Consider the following 10807-nt stretch of genomic DNA (forward strand, 5'->3'; position numbering starts at 1 on the left):
AAGGTGGCTACTGCTCCAACCACCTTAAAACCTCAGCTTCACTGAGTCTCAGGGCACATTCTTCCCATCCACATGGTTGTCACAAACACATTCCCAGCTACAATCCCTCATTCACTGGAGACTCTGGCCCCTGACTCCCAATATTCTTTCAACCTCCCATCCTACCGCACTCAAATGACATCAGAGCCCAGGAGGGTGGCCCTCACAGTACTAGGAGTCTGTCCTCACTCCACCTTGGCCACGCACTTCCCCAGGCACCACCCTAGACTTTGTCATCACTGGACATGATCCTACACCTACAACAATAGTTTAGAAATGTCTCTCTCTGAAGCCAATCTCCCAAACTTCGACCTTGCTCATTCATGTTTTTCTTTCACTACATGTGTTCTTCTCCCATGCAAAGCGCTCAGTCCACACACTCTCCTACCCTCCTGCTAGAGCCACCTCCTCTCCTCATTTTTTACTTTCCCAGCTTGGGTCTCACCATCCTTCATTTCAACAAATTTCCTCACCCCTACCTCCTACCTTCACTCTGACCCAGCAAAACTCCAACCAGGCATGATTCCAATCATCTGCCTGCTCCATGGCAACATCAGGGCAGACCAACCTGCACAAGAGTGGTCATGTTGCCACCTCTAGAAAAACACGGTCAGCAACGTGAAAAGAGCCCTCAACACTGCAGGGCAATTCTATAAGTCAATGTAACTTCCTACTCGTGAACCCTTCTCTTATCTCTTTAAATCTCACACAGCCTCACCTTTTCCCTCTATGGTTATCAGCTTCCCAAATAGCTTGAATGATCCAAGCTTCCTGGTATTCACAGCCACACTGAATCAGGGCTGATCTGTGTGACCAATAGAAAATTGTGGAGATGACTTCTGAGGGTAGATCCCTACAAGGCACTGTGGCTACTGCTTAGTCTTCTGAACTGCTTGCTCTAAGGGAAGGCAACTGCCATGTTTCAAAGACACTCAAGCAGCCCTGTGGAGAGACCTACTTGGAAAGGAACTGTCCCCTCCAACAGTCAGCACTGATGTGCCAGAATGTGAGGGAACCTCCTTGGAAGTGAACCCTTCGGCACCAGTCAAGCCTTCAGATGACTGCAGTCCCAGCTGATAACCTCCTGCAGCTTCATGAAAGTCCCAAGCCAGAACCTTCCAGCTAAGCTGCTCCTGAATTCCAGAACGACAAAACCTGTGAGAGATGGCAAATGATTACTGTTTTAGTCACTAAGGTTAGGGATGCTCTGTCATGCAGCAATTCATAACAAATACACCCTCACTTTCAGCAGATGGTCCTGCACCTTACTTCTCAAAGTCATCTTCATGAGAAGGAATCTACCTTCGTATCTTGCCACCAAAACTATATTCTGCACCATGGTTTCTTCCCTCTCTTGTTATAAACCAGGACCTGCCTTCTCTATAACACTGGGCTCTGTAGTTCTGTTCTGTGTTCCACTCCATCTGCCTTTTTAGGAGCTGGACACCATCGATTCTCTCTCTTTTACCCTTCCCTTCAAGCTCTCCCACTCTACCAGACTCTCACACCATTTAAACTCAATGAAGTGTTTTTGGTAGTGAGACAAATTTATCCTAAGGGCATAGTTTTCTTTCTAGTTACCACCCAGTCTGTCTCCCTCATCATTTTTTTTCTTTTTACTCTCTGTCTCATTTCCTCATGTCCCACCCACTCTGAGACACAGTTTAATTTGGTTTCCACCACTACCAATTCAATCAGTAGAATCACCATTGATCTTATTCACAGACACTGATACCATTTCTTATCTGTCAGATCAACAAAGACACAGGGGACCACGTCTTTCATCGGCAAGGCTGTAGAAAAAAGCACTCATACACTGTTGGGGTAGAACTCCTGTGGAAGGAAATTTGTTATCCTCAAGCAAAATGCAAAAACATTTATCATTTCCCTGTCAATCACACTACAAGGAATCTATTTGAAAGATACACAAATACTAAAAGACATGAGCGAGGTTATTCACTGTAGCATTATTTATAATATCAAAGGATTGGAAACAACACAAATTGCTATATATAGGAAATTGGTTCAGTAATCTACGGAATATCCACATAATGAAGAAGCATGAAGCCAGAAAAGAGAAAGACACGCTCTCTAGGTATTGATGGAGAGTTTTATCTCCAATAAGTTTAAATCAAAAACAAAAACAACAACAAAATCAAGGTACAAAGCAATAGAAATGGAATGTTTCCTTTCTATAAGGGAATGCCTCCTCTCCCTGGAGTTACAGAATACAACGTAACTCCATAAAACCAGCTTCTCAAGGTCTCTATCTGTGTCCTTCCTGCATCCAAAAGATAAAAGCAATAAAGTGAGTGTGTGCAGGGAGGGGAACACTGGACACTACGGTTGAGTGTCCAGGTGAAAAACTGTTGCAGAGAGTCTTTGACTCCTGGGCCTGTGGGGTAGACAGATTAATGCCTCTGCCCCAAAGATGTCCATGCTCTACTCCTCAGAATCTGTGAATATGTGACCTGACATGGCAAAAGGGATTTTGCAGATGTAAGTAAGGTTAGCATCTGGAGATGGAAAAAATTATTCTTGAATATACATGTTGACCCAATGAAATCACAAGGGTTCTTCTTTATAAGAGGGAGGCAGGAAGGTCAGGGTCAGAGGAGATATAAGGATGGAAGCAGACGTCAGAGAAAAAGAGAGAGAGAGAGAGATTTAAAGATGTTCTCACTGGCCTTAAAGATGGAGGAAGGAGCCACAAGCCAAGGAATACAGGTGGTCTCTACAAGATGGAAAAGGAATACAGCCCTGCCAACCCATTTAGGATTTCTGACCTCCAGAGCAAGAAGATAAATGTGTATTACTGTAAGTCACTAAGTTTATGGTAGTTTGTTACAGCAGCCAAAGGAAACTTGAACAGCCTCTCATAGCAAATCTTCCCTGAGGTCTTAGTGTGAGTCCAGCAGACCCAGATAATTGCTGAAGAACTTCTCCACTCTCTGCAGGTGGAAGAAGTCTACATTCTTCCCACCAGGAACCCAATTTGCCTTTAGGAATAGTTACAGTCATGAGCTGAGGAGTAACAGGAGGGGTGGGATCTAGACACCCCCAAAGCCCCAAGAGGAAAGCAGGCTGGGAAGGTGCCCAGGACGCTCTCAGGTCCTGAGTACCCTCTCCAGGTCTTTTGGCAGCTGAAGTCTCCTATTAGGGGAGGAGCGGTCTCTGTTCAGTTTACAGATTCAGTGACTCCTGTACCTGCAGTCAGTGTTTAGAGAGGATCAGAGGATGGGCCACTCTATACCAGTGTTGCTCAACAGAACTTTCAGGTATAATGGAAATGTTCTATACTTCTGCTCTGTCCAACATGGCAGTTCATATTTTCTATTTCTCTGATGAAAGAGAAAATCTAAACAGACTGATCACTAGCAAGGAGACTGAATCAGTATTCAAAAACCTCCCAACAGGGCTTCCCTGGTGGCGCAGTGGTTGAGAGTCCGCCTGCCGATGTAGGGGACGCGGGTTCGTGCCCCGGTCTGGGAAGAGCCCACATGCCGCGGGTGCCCCGGTCTGGGAAGATCCCACATGCCGCGGAGCGGCTGGGCCTGTGAGCCATGGCCGCTGAGCCTGCGCGTCCGGAGCCTGTGCTCCACAACAGGAGAGGCCACAACAGTGAGAGGCCCGCGTACCGCCCAAAAAAACAAAAAACAAAAAACAAAAAACAAACCTCCCAACAAACGAAAGTCCAGGACCAAGCAGCTTCACAGATAAATTTTACCAAACATTCCAAGAAGAACTAATACCAATCCTTCTCAAACTCTTGCCAAAAACAGAAGAGGGGGGAGTTCTTCCAAACACAGTTTACAAGGAAAGTATTACCCTGATACTGAAAACCAGACAAGGATGCCACAAAAAAAGAAAATTACAGGTCAACATCCCTGATGAACACAGATGCAAAAACCCTCAACAAAATATTAACAAACCAAATTCAACAATAAATTAAATCATACACCACGGTGTAATCATACACCATGACCAAGTGGGATTTATTCCAGGGATACAAGGATGGTTCAAATCAGTCAATGTGATACACCACATAAACAAAATAAAGAAAAAATATGATCATCTCAATAGATGCAGAAAAAGTATTTGACAAAATTCAACATCCATTTATGATAAAAACTCTCCACAAAGCAGGTATAGAGGAAACACACCTGAACATAATAAAGGCCATATATGATAAGCCCACAGCTAACAACGTACTCAATGGTGAAAAGCTGAAAGCTTTTCCTCTAAGATCAGGAACAAGACAAGGATGCCCACACTCTTGCCACTTTTATTCAACATAGTATTGGAAGTCTTCACCAAAGCAATTAGGCAAGAAAAAGAAATGAAAGGCATCTAAATTGGAAAGGAAAAAGTAAAACTTTTTCACTATTTGCAGATGGCATGATTTTATATATGGAAAACCCTAAAGATTTCATTAAAAAACTGTTAGAACTAATAAACGAATCCACTAAAGCTGGAGGGTACAAAATCAATACACAAAAATCTGTTGTTTCTTTGCACTAATAATGATCTATCAGAAAAATAAATTAAGAAAACAATCCATTCACAATTGCATCAAAAAGTATAAAATACCTAGGAATTTAACCAAGGGTGTGAAAGACCTATATATTGAAAACTACAAGACATGAATGAAAGAAATTGAAGAAGACACAAATAAATGGAAAGATATTCTGTGCTCATGGATTGAGAATTAATGTTGTTAAAATGTCCATACTACCGAAAGCAGTATGTAATCCCTATCAAAATTCCAATGGTATTTCTCACAGAAATAGAACAATCCCAAATTTTGTATGGAACCACAAAAACAATCCTGAGGAAGAACAAAGTTAGAGGCATCACATGCCCTGATTTATACTATATAACAAAGCTACAGTAATTAAAACAGTATGGTATTAGCACATAGCTCAATGGAACACAATAGAGAACCCAGAAATAAACCCACTCATATATGGCCAATTAATTTATGACAAAAGAGCCAAGAATATACAATGAGGAAAGGGCAGTCTCTTCAAAGAATGCTGTTGGGAAAACTGAAGAGCCAAATGCAAATGAGTGAAACTGGACCACTAGCTCACACCATACACAAAAATTAACTCAAAATGGATTAAAGACTTGAATATAAAACCTGAAACCATAAAACCCCTAGAGGAAAACGTAAGTGGTAAGCTCCTTGACATAGACCTTGGTGATGATTTTTTTTTTTTGAAACTGACACCAAAAGCAATAAAAGCAGGGCTTCCCTGGTGGCGCAGTGGTTGAGAGTCCGCCTGCCGATGCAGGGGACATGGGTTCGTGCCCCGGTCTGGGAGGATCCCACATGCCGCGGAGCAGCTGGGCCCATGAGCCATGGCCGCTGAGCCTGCACGTCTGGAGCCTGTGCTCCACAACAGGAGAGGCCCCAACAGTGAGAGGCCCATGTACCGCAAAAAAAAAAAAAAAAAAAAAAAAAAAAGCAATAAAAGCAAAAATAAGCAAGTGAGACTACATAAAACTAAAAAATTTCTGCACAGCAAAGGAAACCATCAACAAAATGAAAAGGCAACCTACTGAATGGGAGAAAACAATGGCAAATCACATATCTGATAAGGGGTTAATGACCAAAATATACAAAGAACTCATATAACTCAATAACAAAACAACAATCAGATTTTAAAAATGGGCAAAAGACATTTTTCCACAGATGACCAACAGGTACATGAAAAGATGCTCAACATCATTAATCATCAGGGAAATGCAAATCAAAACTGCAATGAGATATCACCTCACTCCTGTCAGAATGACTACTATGAAAAAGACAAGAAATAAGTGATGGTGAGGATGTGGAGAAAAGAGAACCATCATGCACTATGAGACATATAAACCAGTGCAAACACTCAGGAAAACAGTATGGAGGTTCCTCAAAATTTTTAAATAGACCTACTATATGATCCAGCAATTCTACTTCTGGGTATTTATCAGAAGAAAACAAAAACACTATTCAAAAAGATCTCTCTCTCTCTCTCTCCATGTTCACTGCAGCATTATTTACAATAGCAAGATATGGGGAAACAACCTAAGGATCCATCAATGAATGAATGGATAAAGAAATTGTGGTATATATACAATGGAATATTATTCAGCCATAAAAAAGAATGAAATCTTGTCATCTGCCACACATGGATGGACCCCGAGGGCATTATGCTAAATGAAATTAATCAGACAGAGAAAGATAAATGCCATATGATCTCTCATACGTACAATCTAAAGAACAACAACAACAAAAACAAGCTAATAGAGATAAAGAATAGACTGGTGGCTGCAAGAGGGGGGGATGGGGGTAGGAGAAATGGGTGAACTGGTTTTTTTCTTTTTTTAAATTTTAAATTGAATAAAAATTTTTTTTAAAAAAAGAAAGAAATGTTCTATACTGCTCTGTCCAACATGGTAGCTACTAGTCACATGTGGCTCCTTGAAATGTGGCTTGTAGGATTGAGAAAATGAATTTTTAATAGCATTTTTCATTGGTTTAACTGAAATTGCTACATGTGGCTAATGGCTACATGTAGCCATTAGTAGACAGTCCAGCCCTAGACATACTCAGGTCTGCCCTTCCTCTAGCATGTGGAGAAGGGGCCCTGTGGAGGCAAAGTGGGGTGTAAAAGGGCCTGAGTGAGGGGAATGCCTTCAAGATTGCATAGCCAGCAGCTGGGAGCACAGAAAGAGTTCTGTGCCACCTAACAAATGCATAAATGAATGGAAACACCAGGACATTCTCTCAGTTCTAAACTCCAAGCTCTCTTCTTTCCAACTCCACAGCCATCTTCCAGGCTTAGGGAATAATCATCTCATTCCCTAAACTTCCCTAATACCTTGTCTCTTAAGTCTTCATTCGTAATCCTGAAGTCCATTTTAATCTATGTGCACAGTCCAATCATTCTTCCGCTCACAACTCTTCAGTGTCTTCTCCCTGGTCTTAGAACAGAGTCCACAATGATGTCTGACCTGACCCTGCCCACTCACCATTTCAGTCTGGCTCATGCCCCTTATCCCTTGACCAGCTTGCCTCAGCCATCCCGTCTTCTCGGGTCATGAAGCACACCAGGCTCTCTTCTTTGGAGGCTATCCACATGCAGCTCCCTACGCCTGGACTGCTCTGTTGAGCCCTATGACTAGCTAAATCCAGCCCCAACTTTAGCTCTTTTTTAAATATCAGTTCTTCTCAGGAGGGCTTCCCTGTTAACCTCAGGTTGAGTTCTCTTGTGCCAAGCTCTCCCATCACTCTTGTCATTAATTGTTTAAATTCCAAACTCCCTATTAGAATATAAATCTCACAGAGGCAGGACAAAGTCTGTTTGGTTCTCCAGGGTCCCTATACATCTGGCCCTAGGCCTGACTCATGGAGAGGATGAGCCATCCTGGTTTGCCTAGAGTTCTAATCTTAATTTGAACCCAAAATATCCTGTGTCCTGGCAAACCTCTCAGTCCTGAATAAAAAAGCATGGTTGGTCACCATAAATTGTGCACCTGAAGAATATCTATTGCATGATAAGCAAGCATTCCCCTTAAGAATGTTACAGGAAAGACAGAATGAAAAAGGCGCACGCACGCACACACACACACACAATTGATAAAACCCAATAGTATAAAATTACTCAAAATGGTTCTCTGCAATATGAATCACCAGACTGTTATTTCATAAAAGTTTAGAGAAACAAAGTTAATTCTTATAGAAGCCAAGTTGTAGAGTACAATCTTTGGAAACTATTGCCCTACCCTTCAATCTGCAAGTTGTTGCTTAGTACTCCTCCAAGTGATTTTAAATATCACGAAGAAAAAACAAAACAAGAAACAAAACCCAACAGAAAACACTTGCAAACAGAAAATACATCTGGTTACTGGTCAATTCAATTTTAAATTTCTGTTGCCAATATAAAGAAGTTCAAATTATTTTTCCCCCATGTACCCCTATACTTTGAATCTTTGTGGAAGATTTATAGGGTTTTAGAAGTCAAACTGAACTGGGCCTGAGGAATGTTGTTGAGTAATCCTGATATACACATAAAAAGTTTATAGATTTATACTTATATAATTTTTAGTATTATGGAACGCAAGTAAATATATATTTCTGCTACTTATTTATAGTTATTTACATGCTTGTTTAATGTGTATTTATTTGTACATAACTGTATTTACTTATTTACACTCACAACACCACACACCTTACTATCTTTCCCTTGAATATAATTCATCAAAGATAAATCATTTTTTTTAAAGTGCCCTCACTCTTAGTGACTCCTTGTGTTCACACCTGAGCACAGGGAAGGCCTATTAGCAGTTCTGCACAGCTGAGGCTGCTGGCACCTGTTGTTACAAGTTCCACATGGTACTCACCTGGTCACACAGAAATCCACGGGTCAGTGAGGACAGGTGAAATTTGAGGCTGGTTTCAACTCAAACTTGAACTCCAGAGATAACTTGTCTGTAGGAAAAAAAAGAAGAAGGGTACAAAGGTTTCTTTTGAGGCCTTTTATAGGGCATAATACAGCTGCTGGATGGAAAGGCCACACCACTCACTTTTCTTTTTTGTATTTACTGTACTGATTTAACGTGTAATTGTTGGCTATGACTGGATTTTCCTGATTCCTATCCAGCCATCTACTCTCCAAGTGGGAGAAAGCGGCTTCATGCGGTGTGCATTCATTCGCCTTGCTGAACTCATCTGGCTGGATAGTGATTTTTTGTGACTCCAGACGCTTTTAATATGGCTTGTCACTCAGGGGCTCTAAAAGTGACTCAGCTAACCTTTAAGTTCATTCAGGGCTTTGAAGATTGTAAGACCCTAGAGCAGGGTTTCCAAACCTATGCACTCCTGATAATGCTTTGTCACGGGTGCTATTCAGTGCGTTGTAGGATGTCCAGCAGCACCCGTGGCCTCCACACACTAGACGCCAGTGGCAGCCCCTCCCATTTGTAACAACCAAAACAATGCCTCCACACGTGACTAAAAGTCCCATAGGGGGCAAAGTCACACCGGGGAAAGGTGATGGGAAGAGCGGGAACTCTGAGGAGGGGACGGCGGCGCCCAGAGCTGGGAGGAAACGGAGGCTATGGGCCAACCAGCGGGATGAGCCTGAGGCCCCAGGGGTCGAAATGCGGCTCGCGGGAAAGGGGGAGGAACGCCGGAGCCTGGAACGGGGGTGCCCCAGACCCATGCCCCTCCCTAGACTCCTACAGGAGCCCCGGGACTGCCCGCCGCTCACAGAGTCCTGACTCTCGCACTAAGGCCGAACGTACCACGTGAACCCAGTCCCCCGCGGAGAAAACTACACACAGCTCAGTGAGCCACCCCGCGACTCCTTCCTCTGCACCGTCCGGCGCTTCCGCTTCCGGTCTCAGGCTGTAGCCAGGGGCTTCAGTTTCCGGTGCCTAGCAGCCGCGGACAGCAGGGCATTGCGGGGCTCTGGATTAAGGCGGCGGGCGGGGCGGCGGCCTCGCATCCAAGCCTCCGACGAGGTGTTCTCGTTTGCTTAGTGAATGCAAGTCTGGGCCGTGGGCTGGGTCAGCGCCAGCGACTGAGACCCACTCTAGGGGCGGGGCTGTGGGATGGTACCAGCTGTGGGCGGAACCAAACCCAGAGGGCAGGGTTGTGGGCGGACACCCGTTTCTTGACGGGACTGAGGGCGGGGCTGTGGCTGGGTACCGGATCTGGGGGGCGGTGCTAGAGTCTCAGCCTGAAGGTGGGCAGAGACTAGGCCCAGGGGCGGGAATAAGGCGGGGGTGGGGCTTGGGTAGCCGGGCAGGAGAGTGGGAGAAAATCAGCTCCAGGGACGTGGATGAAGGCGGGGCTTTCCGTGGATTCCCCAGGCTGTACAAGTAGACGGATGCTAAACAAACAACTTTTCTTCAAGCCTTTCCCCATGTTCGCGGAGCCTCACACAGCCCAATTAAACGATATGCTCATATTTAGGATTTTTTTTCTTGTTTTTACTTATGTTCTTAAATTAAAAAAAAAATGGATCATATATTCACCTTTCTCTTTAACTTGCTGTCACAAGCCGGTAGATAGGGATCTAACTATATATATATATATTTTAAAGAAGATGTTGGGGGTAGGAGTTTATTAATTAATTTATTTATTTTTGCTGTGTTGGGTCTTCGTTTCTGTGCGAGGGCTTTCTCTAGTTGTGGAAAGCGGGGGCCACTCTTTATCGCGGTGCGCGGGGCTCTCACTATCGCGTCCTCTCTTGTTGCGGAGCACAGGCTCCAGACGCGCAGGCTCAGTAGTTGTGGCTCACGGGCCTAGTTGCTCCGCGGCATGTGGGATCCTCCCAGACCAGGGCTCGAACCCGTGTCCCCTGCATTGGCAGGCAGATTCTCAACCACTGCGCCACCAGGGAAGCCCTAACGCTATTTTTTTTTATAATGTTTTTTTTTGTGGGGGAGGGGGCTAGGTCATGGATGCACATATAGGAAATTTTCAAACAGTGGTAGTCAGTAAAATATTCTCACTCCCATACCGTCTCCCGGTCCTTTCTCCCAAAGATAAACATCATTTTCTCCTCTGTCCTTCCAGATACAGTGTGTATATGTATGTATGTGTGTATGTACGTACAGGCTCAAGAGGGATGCACCCCAGCAGGAAATGAAGCTGGTAAATTGTCTCATTCATTTGGATCTACTGAAAAGAGATTTAAATTTATGCTGGAGAAGGTGAACCAGTGATGAATTGATAGAAATAAAACAAAGAAACAAGGGAATTTTACCATTTAAA

At 43.7% G+C, this 10807-nt stretch overlaps 1 long non-coding RNA gene across 1 annotated transcript; it reads right to left on the reverse strand.

Annotated features, from left to right (window-relative positions):
• Positions 1–756: 756 nt before the first annotated feature.
• Positions 757–9521, reverse strand: LOC129391648 (uncharacterized). Its single transcript, XR_008616204.1, has 4 exons — positions 9331–9521; positions 8428–8515; positions 998–1194; positions 757–844 (listed from the first exon to the last, which is right to left on the reverse strand). It is a non-coding gene; the product is annotated as an uncharacterized lncRNA (long non-coding RNA).
• Between the last annotated feature and the right edge of the window lie 1286 nt (positions 9522–10807).

This window comes from Physeter macrocephalus, chromosome 2 (genome assembly GCF_002837175.3).
Source record: "Physeter macrocephalus isolate SW-GA chromosome 2, ASM283717v5, whole genome shotgun sequence".
Lineage (NCBI taxonomy): Eukaryota > Metazoa > Chordata > Mammalia > Artiodactyla > Physeteridae > Physeter > Physeter macrocephalus.